This window comes from Maylandia zebra, unplaced genomic scaffold, assembly GCF_041146795.1.
Source record: "Maylandia zebra isolate NMK-2024a unplaced genomic scaffold, Mzebra_GT3a scaffold02, whole genome shotgun sequence".
NCBI lineage: Eukaryota > Metazoa > Chordata > Actinopteri > Cichliformes > Cichlidae > Maylandia > Maylandia zebra.
In genome coordinates, this window is record NW_027490032.1 from 3,597,106 (window position 1) to 3,610,236 (window position 13,131).

Below are 13,131 nucleotides of genomic sequence, written 5' to 3' on the forward strand. Positions count from 1 at the left end.
GGCTTCTGTAATGTTTATCTTGAATGACTCCAACACTGTGCATCTAGCCATGAAGTGTTTGTCAAGTCTTGTGAGTGAAGCACTGTTGTTGTTTTTGGTGTGCTGTGTTAAGAACCTGTGAGTGACTTCGAGTTGGTCACAGTGAAGCTGAACAGACTTGAGTGCATTTTGCAAATCTTCTAGAGCTCGATTGATGCAGTCTGGACTCTGACTCCTGTCTTGCTGCTTCAAAGATGTAAGAGCACGGTTGTAATATGCAATAGCTCCCCAACAGTGATCCTTCTGAATGGCTTTAGTGTACATGTTGATGCTCTCTGCAAACTTCCCCTTTTCACGCAGGTTGTTACCAAAGCTAATGTAGTGGTAGAGGTTTGATGATGGTGATTCTCTCCGTCTGAGTTTCTGCCTCGCTGTGTCCAGGTCTGTTTTTAGTCGACTTTTCAACTCTTCAGTAGAATCTTTTGCACTGAAGCTTGTGAGTAGCCACACACCCCAAAACTCATTCAGAGCAGACAAATCTGAAGCTCCTGGTTTGTTGTTGCTGCTTGTATACAGATCATCCAGTACATCCAGATAATCATTGAAGAGTTCTTCCTTCTTCTTCATGTCTGGGATCTGAGACTCCAAGTAGCTTGATAGCTCATCAGCCACTGTGCTGTCTCTGACCTGTTTAATTATCTTTACTTCCTGCTGTGATGCTCCAGACAAAATATCCTTCAGCACTGAAGACATTTCTGCAGATGCTTTATTACTGTTGACTTGTTTATACAACCTTAATTGCATCACAAACCTAAATTGTTTAAGTGGCCTGACATCTGTTAGACTTCTCAATAAAGAATAAAGTTTCCTTATTGAAAGCAGCAATTGAAGAGATTCTGCCAGATGACTCAAACAGACAATGAGCTGAGCAGATCCTGGAGATCCTTGTCTGGCAGTTCGACCGAATGCCTGCAACTCTACACGAGCATTCTTTGGCAGGAAGGTCTGCACAACAAACAAACCTCCAGCTTCCTTTACTGTGTCAGAAACCTGAAGGTCTGTTCCACGGCCAGCGAGGTTTGTTGCTATGATTACTTCTCCTGCTTTAAACTCCTTGGAAATGATCACACTGTTGTCCATGTTGTTGTTTATATAAAGAGTTTTATTTGTGACTCTGTCTCCTAGACTGTGATGGATCATCTTTGCTCGTTTGATGGTCTCACAGATGATGAGCACAGCTCTAGGATCCCTGTATGATGTAGGGCTGGTTTGTGCAATGACAACATCACAGATTTTTTCAATCCATTCTTTTTCATCTTCTACAACAACACCTTCAACCTCAAACAGCTTTCTACGTTTGAATGAAGGTATCTGACAGGTTTTGATACCGTCATAAATCTTTTGCAAAGTCTCAGTCTCTTTTTCTTGACCAAGAGTTCCAGACATCCCATAGATCTGACTTCCAAACTGGTTTTTGTACTTTTGAAGCAAGCCCACATTAGACATGTAGTTTGTGATGGCTGTCATGTCACTAATCTTTGACTCGTGTTTCATTTCAATAAACTGTTGAAGTCCATCTGTCCACTTCATGTAGTTTTCAACAACCCCTGTGCAGCTGTAGTCCACAGGCACGATTCCATGTTTCTCCATCACATATTCATGGTCCTCTGTCATGACTTGAGCTTCAAATGCATTTTCAATCCAGACCTTTAGTTTAGATTTGACCAGCTCTGAAAAGAAGCCTGGGACGTAGCAGCTGCTTTTAGCTTGGTTCAGTTCACATGGTGTAAAATGAATTGATCTCTTTACTTCCTCTTCTACAGCTCTCACCACACTTTTGTGATCAGAGTACATGTACTGACAGAAGCCACCATCAAGTAAAAGCAGTGACACTCTTCTGCTTTCCACATTTTCACTCAGCTGCTCCTTGTTGAGTTTGTCTATTTCACCATTGCTGTTTATGAGGTGGAGAGCAAACTGGGAAGATGGAAATTTCCTTTCCATCATTTTAAAGAACTCACCCAGCTGGTCAGCAGTCGCACTCTTAGTCATTTCATTTAAGAGGCTCGGGTTCTTTCTCAGGTCCTTGACTGATCCTTTTGACAGTATACCTGTGTCCTCTGCTATCTGACAAATGATGGACTCATCACCATCTTTGTCCATCATGTTTTCCAGCACTTGATAAAAAGGATATTTTGGTCCTACTGTTGTATCTGTGCCAGTTTTCTTGTAATGATTAACAGTGGCCCATATACATGCCAAGAGTGGGTTGAGATGCTGTAAAGCTGGCATGTTACTGCTTAAATAGACTACATGATGACCCTTGTCTAGCATCAGGGAATCCACTTCATCCACTACTGCACACTGGAATTTCCTCTGCCCTAATATGTCCAACCTCTGAAAGTGGTGCCGAAGCCAGTCACCAGCAAAGTTTTCTGCAGTGCCATAAACAACTTGACACTCATAGCACTTTTTTAGTTCTACATCAGGCCTGTTGCAGTTATAATCAGCAGTGATATTCAACTCTTTATAAAATCCTTCCCATTCTTTAAAATCTCTCTCTGCAAGAACTGATGAACTTGACATGATGTCGACTTTTTCTCCTCTCAGAGCTCGAAAAGCTGCAAACATGGCCGCAATGCAAGACTTCCCCTCTCCTGTGCCAACCTGAATCAATCGCCCTGTTTCTGAAAGAGCCATCAGACACCAGCTCACCATCTGTGTCAGTCGTGGCCGAAATGGCTTTTTAATAGTTTTAGTTTTAGTTTTTTCCACTGCCAAACAGAGCTTCTTTAAGATGGTTTTCAGTTCACTCTTCTGTGAGCCGTCCTCAGGAATATCACGCCCTTCATTAACTGTTGATACAATATCTTTGATATTATTTAAAATGTTTTCATCAATCTGGTTCAACTTTTCTTGCCGAATTTCATCAAGTATTTCCTCCAGAGTCTTCTCTCTGTCATTGGCTAAATATTCCTTCAAGGTTTCATCTGTTACAGCTTTGTCTTGGAGCAGTTCCAGAAGTGTTTTTCCATCTTCATTTTTCCAGTCTGAAGTAATAAAGTGAATCTCTATGCAGTGCAACATTTTGATCATCCACATGAGGAGATGTGATTTGTCATTTACTGATGACTCAAATCTCTTCAAAAGAGCATCAAACAAGTCAGCGACCTCCTTTGGGCTCCATTTGATATTTGTAACCAGTGCTTTCAGCTTCTTGAGTAGAATTTCTTCATCTTCATCCATTTTCTTAATCAGATAAGAAAAATCTGTTCAAAAACACATTTAAAAATGTGTTGAGATTGTTACTCTGAAAATACACAATGCAATTTGTACAAACTTCCAGGCAGGCTGTATTTATTTGCACCATTGTATTATTACAATGACAATCATAATCTAACACACGTAACAACATTTCTCTCAATATATTTGCTTAGTAAGGAAAAGATTGCTGGTTTGATTAATGATGGATGCCAATCTCCTTTCAGTGTGAAAACTCAAAGCCAAATCAAACATGTACAGACACAATGCTCTGGCGACTCTTTGTGACAAGCGAGCAGCTGAAACTTGCTTATTCTATTCATATTTCATGCAATGTTTTTGAAATCTATTACTGACCTGTTGTACATGATGAGAAATATTGCAGATGATGTGCATTTGTGAAGACTCTGGTGATCTGCTGGCTCTCTCTGTATTTGGTTCAGTGCTTTTATTTTGCCCCTTGGATTTCTCTTTCACAAACCCTGCCCTTGCCCCGTCACAAGGGAATTCCCTGCCAAGCCTACCCTTATGATTTGCATTTACTGTAATTTAAGATATTTACTTTGAATAAGTTATACAGTGCACATCTGTAGAGCAAAACGGTGATTGTTCCAACAAGGAATAATTTGATTAACAGTTTTATAATCGTTTTAATCAGTTGTCGAGTCAGCCTTAAACTTTCCGCTTCCCCTTTACCGGATTCACTGCTCAGCAGTGCAGGACATGAAAGTTAAAAGCAAAATTTGTGGGTGTGTCCTGTTTGGCTAAAGTCATGGCATGTCTTGGCAAACTTCTTTGTCATGGAAAGAATTTGATAGGCATCATTGGTTTTAATTTAGTTTTTGTTTCATTTCTTTGACAGTCAAACCGTTTCTTGGTAAGAAAGTGTCCAGCATAAAATTATTTATTTTCTGACGCAAATGCATTTTAAATTTTCAACTCACATGCAAATTATTATGGATAATTTACAGAATCTAATAGTCTGTTAGAAAAATCCACTTACAAGTCATCTGGATTATTTTTAGGAAGCTTTTATACACATTTATATGTAGAAAGAGGTCTTTCTGTCAAAGTCAGTAAAAAGTAAATGATACACACCTGCAAATAAAAAAATAGCAAAAACCTTGTATCTCTTCTTTCATGGTGCTGATGAAAAGCATTGACTGGTTTGTCCAGAATGATGCAGATTAGTGATATCAGTGCAAAAGAACCACAATAAATATAGGAAGAGTAAGAATAAAATATATAGACACTTTGAGACTGAGGAACAAATATACACTTTAAGGGCAAAAGGATTAATAACAACCTAAAATTTACAATTGAGATTTAAAGTGACTGGCATATTTATCATAGTGCCACATATGCCTGGCATCATATTCATATCAATGAAGTAACCTCGGTGTTCCAAAGGCTGTGGGCATTTACACACAATTGAATCTGAACAGATTCAACAAACTGGGTCTTCATCCGAATCCACTTAAAGAGCAGAATGTATCCAAAGTGAATAAAATTACAGCTTGAGACTGGACCAGAGCCAGATCCAGGAGGTCCAGATAGTTATAATTTGACATAATAATAAATAATTTTATACTTACTGGGGGTGTGAATGAATACTAGAATTTAGAAACTGGAGTTTGGATCTCTTTATAGATTCAAGTGCAGTCTACTCACTGTCATGTCTTTCTACATGGACGGACAAGATCCCTGATCCACCTCAACACAAAGGCAATCTATCCTAATCTGATGTTTTCCAAATTAACTTTAACTGGACGCTCATAAACCTTTAATTGCAGTAGAAAGGACACTTTCAAAAAGTTTGATAATTGTGGGGCCCTGAAAGCCAAAATGCATCCTCCTTGCTTGCTCTCCCTGCAGCTTCTGAAGAAAATCTATTTTGCACCTTTAATGTTGATGCACAGTAGGTAAGACTGGGAATACAAATCAGTCCTGGAGTTTGATTACTGTTACTGAAGCAGTTTTTTTTTTCTAACTGATCAGGTTGGTACAGTTGTTGGGATAATTACCCCGCACTGTAACAATTAAAAGTTACACTTTAGCTATTAGCACTGGCTCATGGTAAAAGGAGGCATTAAACAGGGGCTGCTGCAGTCAGGGCTTCTTAATAGTTGTTGCTGGTTCTACTGTTGACGGTGAGACGCTAACGTGTCGCTTAATTTGGCACATTGTGCTGGATCTATTTCAAGTTTATTTTTCTTTCTAACCCCTTTAGCTCTGCCTCTTCACTTTTGTTTGTCCTTCTTTATGAGCCACTTCCAAACCACTCTAAACTCTAGCGCACACAGGGATATTTGATTGGGCAATCCAGTGTCAGCGATGAAAAAGAACCAATGGGCTGCCGTCAGTAAAAAGGATCAGTCGTTGTCTCCAGGATGTTTAATAGGTTTGGCGTGGCAAGGTTTGGGGCGTTGCATTCAAGTCAAGGACACGGATGCAGATTTCCAGTTAGGATTGAATTATTCTGCTGTGGCATTCACACACAGCAGGTTGACAGTAAAATGATCAAGGGGAACAGATACACGTGTCGGGAGTAGTAGTAGACTAACATTCAGTGCATGCCATTCCACACACCTGTGGTGCGTTCAAGGGCGCGTCAGTTAAAGTAATCAGTTCAATAATGTAGGACATACCAAACTTATACGGAAAACAGACTTGGATGGATGCAACATGCTACAGAGAAATAAACATTTAACCGTCAGTGCTTACACCAGCCCACTGTATGCAAGATTCCCAGCACAGCCCAGAGTGGGTGAATCAGATGTGAATCAACTGACTTTGAATCTGTTTAAAGTACTGGATAATTGCTGTCAGCAGATGGCAGCACTACGGCTGGGTATAGTCACTAATTTCTACACGGTGGGCCATTTACAGTGGGGCAAAAAAGTATTTAGTCAGCCACCGATTGTGCAAGTTCCCCCACCTAAAATGATGACAGAGGTCAGTAATTTGCACCAGAGGTACACTTCAACTGTGAGAGACAGAATGTGAAAAAAAAATCCATGAATCCACATGGTAGGATTTGTAAAGAATTTATTCGTAAATCAGGGTGGAAAATAAGTATTTGGTCAATAACAAAAATACAACTCAATACTTTGTAACATAACCTTTGTTGGCAATAACAGAGGTCAAACGTTTACTATAGGTCTTTACCAGGTTTGCACACACAGTAGCTGGTATTTTGGCCCATTCCTCCATGCAGATCTTCTCGAGAGCAGTGATGTTTTGGGGCTGTCGCCGAGCAACACGGACTTTCAACTCCCGCCACAGATTTTCTATGGGGTTGAGGTCTGGAGACTGGCTAGGCCACTCCAGGACTTTCAAATGCTTCTTACGGAGCCACTCCTTTGTTGCCCGGGCGGTGTGTTTTGGATCATTGTCATGTTGGAAGACCCAGCCTCGTTTCATCTTCAAAGTTCTCACTGATGGAAGGAGGTTTTGACTCAAAATCTCACGATACATGGCCCCATTCATTCTGTCCTTAACACGGATCAGTCGTCCTGTCCCCTTGGCAGAAAAACAGCCCCATAGCATGATGTTTCCACCCCCATGCTTCACAGTAGGTATGGTGTTCTTGGGATGCAACTCAGTATTCTTCTTCCTCCAAACACGACGAGTTGAGTTTATACCAAAAAGTTCTACTTTGGTTTCATCTGACCACATGACATTCTCCCAATCCTCTGCTGTATCATCCATGTGCTCTCTGGCAAACTTCAGACGGGCCTGGACATGCACTGGCTTCAGCAGCGGAACACGTCTGGCACTGCGGGATTTGATTCCCTGCCGTTGTAGTGTGTTACTGATGGTGACCTTTGTTACTTTGGTCCCAGCTCTCTGCAGGTCATTCACCAGGTCCCCCCGTGTGGTTCTGGGATCTTTGCTCACCGTTCTCATGATCATTTTGACCCCACGGGATGAGATCTTGCGTGGAGCCCCAGATCGAGGGAGATTATCAGTGGTCTTGTATGTCTTCCATTTTCTGATGATTGCTCCCACAGTTGATTTTTTTCACACCAAGCTGCTTGCCTATTGTAGATTCACTCTTCCCAGTCTGGTGCAGGTCTACAATACTTTTCCTGGTGTCCTTCGAAAGCTCTTTGGTCTTGGCCATGGCAGAGTTTGGAGTCTGACTGTTTGAGGCTGTGGACAGGTGTCTTTTATACAGATGATGAGTTCAAACAGGTGCCATTCATACAGGTAACGAGTGGGGGACAGAAAAGCTTCGTACAGAAGACGTTACAGGTCTGTGAGAGCCAGAGATTTTCCTTGTTTGAGGTGACCAAATACTTATTTTCCACCCTGATTTACGAATAAATTCTTTACAAATCCTACCATCTGAATTCATGGATTTTTTTTTCACATTCTGTCTCTCACAGTTGAAGTGTACCTCTGGTGCAAATTACTGACCTCTGTCATCATTTTAAGTGGGGGAACTTGCACATCGGTGGCTGACTAAATACTTTTTTGCCCCACTGTATATGGATACACCGTAATAACATGGGAATGGTTGGTGATATTAAAGTCCTGTTTGTGGCTCATTAGTATATGTGAGGGGGCAAACTCCTCAAGATGGGTGGTGACCATGGCGGCCATTTAGAAATCGGCCATCTTGGATACAACTTTTGTTTTTTCAATAGGAAGAGGGCCATGTGACACATCAAACTTATTGGTAATGTCACAAGAAAAACAATGGTGAGCTTGATTTCAACATAACTTTATTCTTTATATCACTCTTTCTTTACATCACTCTTGACATGCTTCATAGCATTCAAGAATGGACTATTCAACATGCACAGCAAACGGAGCATGTTCATTGGTTCATGGACCTCCCTGAACTAATGGCATTTATTGCAATTGTCATCTTGCGGGGGGTTCACAAGGTTCCATCTGTAAATGACTGCTGGTCAGCAAACCTGGGAATCCCACAGATAATTGGAACTATGGCACGAAACCGCTTCCAAGACATCATGCAACACCTACGCTTTGATGACAAGTCCACCCGCAGTGATCGAGCAAAGACTGTTAAGTTCGCTGCAATTTCCAGTGTGTGGGGATCATTTGTCACCAACTGCATCACGTGCTAAAACCCTGGTCTACATATCACCGTTGATGAACAGCTTTTCCCATCAAAGACTCGGTGCTGTTTCCTGCAGTACATTGCAAGTAAACCGGACAAGTTTGGGATCAAGTTTTGGGTGGCTTGCGACCTAAAATCCAAGTACATTTGCAATGCCTTCCCATATCTTGGCAAGGACCCCAATCGTCCCACTGGGGAGAGACTTTCTGAAAATGTCGTAATGAGGCTGATGGAACCATTCCTAGACAAGGGCAGAAATGTTACCACGGACAATTTCTTCACATCGCTTTCACTTGCGCAAAAACTTCTTGGACGGAAAACCACCATCCTCGGCACAGTCAACAAGATTCGCAGGGAAATTCCCCAATCCACTAGACAGACAGATCGCAATGAATTCACCACTCAGGTATGTTGCAGGTCTTTTGTGGTTTTATGTTTATGTGTTTCATTGTGTGTAAAAGGGCTATGGAAATAACAATTTATCTTATTTCTTAGGTGTTTTCAACCTCTGCTGCCACGCTGACGGCGTATGCGGCCAAACGGAAGAAGACAGTCTATATGGGTGGCTGTAGCTCAGGTTGCAGAGCAGGTCAGCCACTAATCAGAAGGTCGGTGGTTCGATCCCAGGCTGCATCCTGGCTGCATGCCAAATATCCTTGGGCAAGATACTAACCCCGTGTTTGCCTACTGGTGGCGCCTGTGTCCGGCAGCCTCGCCTCTGTCAGTGCGCCCCAGGGCAGCTGTGGCTACAATGTAGCTTGCTATCGCCAGTGTGTGAATGTGTGTGTGTGAATGGGTGGATGACTGAATGTAGTGTAAAGCGCTTTGGGGTCCTATGGACTAGAAAAGCTATACAACCGCTATACAAATGCAGGCCATTTACCATTCTTAGCAGCATGCACAGCGTGGTTCAGACTGATAACACTACCAAAAGGAAGCCAAACACTGTCACCCTTTTACAACAAAACAAAGTGTGGCGTGGATGTGATGGACCAGATGGTTCGGGAGTACACTGTCCGCAAAGGAACACGGCGCTGGCCAGTTGCCATGTTTTATAACATGATTGACATGGCAGCACTGAATGCACATGTGCTGTATCAAGCATGCACCGGGACGAAGGAAAGACGGGTGGACTTCCTGGTGGCGCTTGCAACAGAATTGGCTCGCTCTCATGTAGCTGCGAAGAAGGCAAGAAAAGAACAGTTGCTTCGGACACAACCCTCCACACCGAGCCCTGGAAAAAGAGCAACGTGTCAGGTCAAACACAAATGCAAGAGAAATCAGGTCACTGTGCGATGTGTTCACTGCTACAGATACACATGTGGTAAATGCAGACGACAGATACCGTGGCAGTGCCAGGATTGTGAGTGATTTCTGATAATGTTGTAATATACTCACTCACTTTTTATCATTATTTGTAAATATGTGTACAAATGGTGGGTTTTTTGTACTGTTTTCATCAATAAATGTCAGCAACAAAGGACATACACCCATGTGTGTTGATTTCTCCCTAAGATGGCAAACTGAAACACTCCACTCCCCCACCCCCTCAATCACTCACCCCCACTCCCCTCCCTCCAGAATTCCTACGTAACAGCCTAATCTACATATGAATGACTAGCCAATTTAGCTTCCACTTCCATCATTTGACTGCTCTCCGGCTTTTAAAGGTAGAAACGGTAGAAGCCTGGGACTCCTAGTGTTGTCTGTGTTTTGGAGTGTTACACCCCGGCCTAGGCAACCGGAGTGCAACACGAAAAAAAGTAAAAATAAAGAAAAAAAAAAAAAAAAAAAACACACAAAAAACCCCCACTAAAGCTCACCACCAAAATCCCAAAACGAAAGTATCGACAAATCTATTTAAAGCTATTTACAACAAACTATTTATTTACAACAAAACACCAAACTATTTACAACACGGGGGAGATCGCGACCATGACACACTGAAACACAGGGTTTAAATACATAGAGGGAGCAATCAGGAAAATGGACAACAGGAGGGAAACACAGCTGGGGCAAATTAGAACTGACGAGACAGGGAAACGTAAACTGAAAACACTAAGATAACACAGACTTTCAAAGTAAACAGGAAACACATAACAGTCACGCCAAAAACAACACACTGACAACACCGAAACGTAACAGTTCCCCCCACCCAAAAATCAAACATTTAACACCAAGTGAAAAGTTTGATCCAGACAGACGAAGCCGATGAAGGCTGGAGCGGTCCCACTGACCCTCCAGCAGACGACGAAGGCTGGAGCAGTCCCACGGACCCTCCAGCGACGACAAAGGCTGGGGCGGTCCCACGGACCCTCCCCTCAGCGAAGGCAGACGAAGCTGATGAAGGCTGGAGCGGTCCCACTGACCCTCCAGCAGACGACGGAGGCTGGAGCGGTCCCACGGACCCTCCAGCGAAGGCGGATGAAGGCTGGAGCGGTCCCTCGGACCCTCCAGCAGAGACAGACGGCTGAAGCGAAGGCAGACGAAGCTGATGACGGCTGGAGCGGCCCCACCGACCCTCCAGCAGACGACGAAGGATGGAGCGGTCCCACGGACCATCTAGCGAAGGCGGATGAAGGCTGGAGTGGTCCCTCGGACCCTTCAGCGAAGGCGAATGAAGGCTGGAGCGGTCCCACGGACCCTCCAGCAGACGACAAAGGCTGGGGCGGTCCCCGGACCCCCCAGCGAAGGCAATCCCGGACGAGCCCCCATATGTTACACCCCGGCCTAGGCAACCGGAGTGCAACACGAAAAAAAGTAAAAATAAAGAAAAAAAAAAACCACACAAAAAACCCCACTAAAGCTCACCACCAAAATCCCAAAACGAAAGTATCGACAAATCTATTTAAAGCTATTTACAACAAACTATTTATTTACAACAAAACACCAAACTATTTACAACACGGGGGAGATCGCGACCATGACACACTGAAACACAGGGTTTAAATACATAGAGGGAGCAATCAGGAAAATGGACAACAGGAGGGAAACACAGCTGGGGCAAATTAGAACTGACGAGACAGGGAAACGTAAACTGAAAACACTAAGATAACACAGACTTTCAAAGTAAACAGGAAACACATAACAGTCACGCCAAAAACAACACACTGACAACACTGAAACGTAACAGGAGTTTTGTCTTTCGGGTGAACCAGTTTGTGTTTGACACCAGTTTTGTTTGATTCCATTAATGTGGGGGGCTGGTTGACCTCTGATGACCTCTAGAAATTTTCTTGAATATCTTTAAAATGACAGGAGCACAAATGAAAATTTTTGCAGCACAAAAGTAGCACAAACATCTGATACCACTTTTGTTGTATTTGAAGAAGGTGGGGGGGCCAACTTCACTCATATCTCTCATTTTCATTTCTTCAGAACAGAAACTAAATGCCTCTCACTTTCAATGTCAGATAAATAATTTATGTCACTGAATAAATATAAAATAGAAATATATAAATTCTCCAGAGGTATTAGTGTTTTACACACACACACATGCATATACATATACTTTTGTCCAGTGTTGGGGAGTAATGGAATACATGTACCGCCGTTACGTATTTAAAATACAAAGTATGAGTAACTGTATTCCGTTACAGTTACCGTTTAAAAAGGTGGTATTCAGAATACAGTTACTTTGTTGAAATAAATGGATTACACTGCGGTACTTTCCTGTTTCATTTTGTCGCGGGTCAGGACTGTTTGGGTTTTGTTTGACAGCTACGTTCTGTTGTTCCAGGCGGCAGCGTTATGGTTGCCATGGTTACAGGGCGACGCTCTCTCTCTCTCTGCGACTGTGTGTTTCCTGGGTGAGAGAGCACCTTTTCGTTGTTGTTGTGCTAAGCTAACAGGCAGACTGCTACAAGCATAGCTCTTTAGAATGTAGCATCATGGGCAGTGTAGTCCGTGTTACAGGGAGAATGGACTGCCATACACGTTATGGGTCTGTGAGCGCGAGGAGGGAGAAAAAGGGGAGTGGAAAGGTACGAGTTGTCGTCGAGGAAAAACGGGAGCTGGAAGCATGTAACTATAATAATAACCACTGCAGCCAAGAAGAGTGCCTGACGAGCCCAGTTGTAAGTAAGCTATTAAGACTCGACTGTACACCGTGTTCGTGTTTTCCTCCGAAAACAATAAGTTCTGTTGGAGCAGCCTTTCTTTTTTTTTTTTTTTATATTCTTTATTTCTACAATATTACCTCATAAAGATGATTACAGGCATTAATTAACACAGTTTACAAGAGAAAAACGAAACAAAACGAGAAGAAAGACAGATAGAAAGAAAGAGAAAGAAAAAAAAAAAAAGGAAAAAAAATTATATATATATAAAATAAAAGGAGAAAGCTCTGTCGGGAGTAAACAATTAACTAAATTGGTGGTTTCAAGCTTTAAAGAGAAAATTCGGTTTATAGGTATTAACGTATTGGACCCACTTATCCCAGCACAGATGGAACCAGGCCATCCTGTCATTAACATGAGCTGTTACTTCCTCCATCCTATATATCTCTAACGTAATTTCCCACCATAATGACAAAGTCGGTATGTCTTGCGAGGACCATTTCTTTGTTATACATTTCTTACTTGCAACCAATAAAGCTCTTAACAGACATATGTCATTTTTGGACCAGTTCTGCGGTATACAGCCAAAAAAAATTGTCTTCATATCCTGAGGGAATGTACAGTTAAAAATGCCTTGTAATATACCATGAATGTCTTTCCAGTAAGTCCGTAGCACAGGACAGTCCCACATAATATGGGTGTGATGGGCTCCTTGGTATCCACAGTTTCGCCAGCACACGG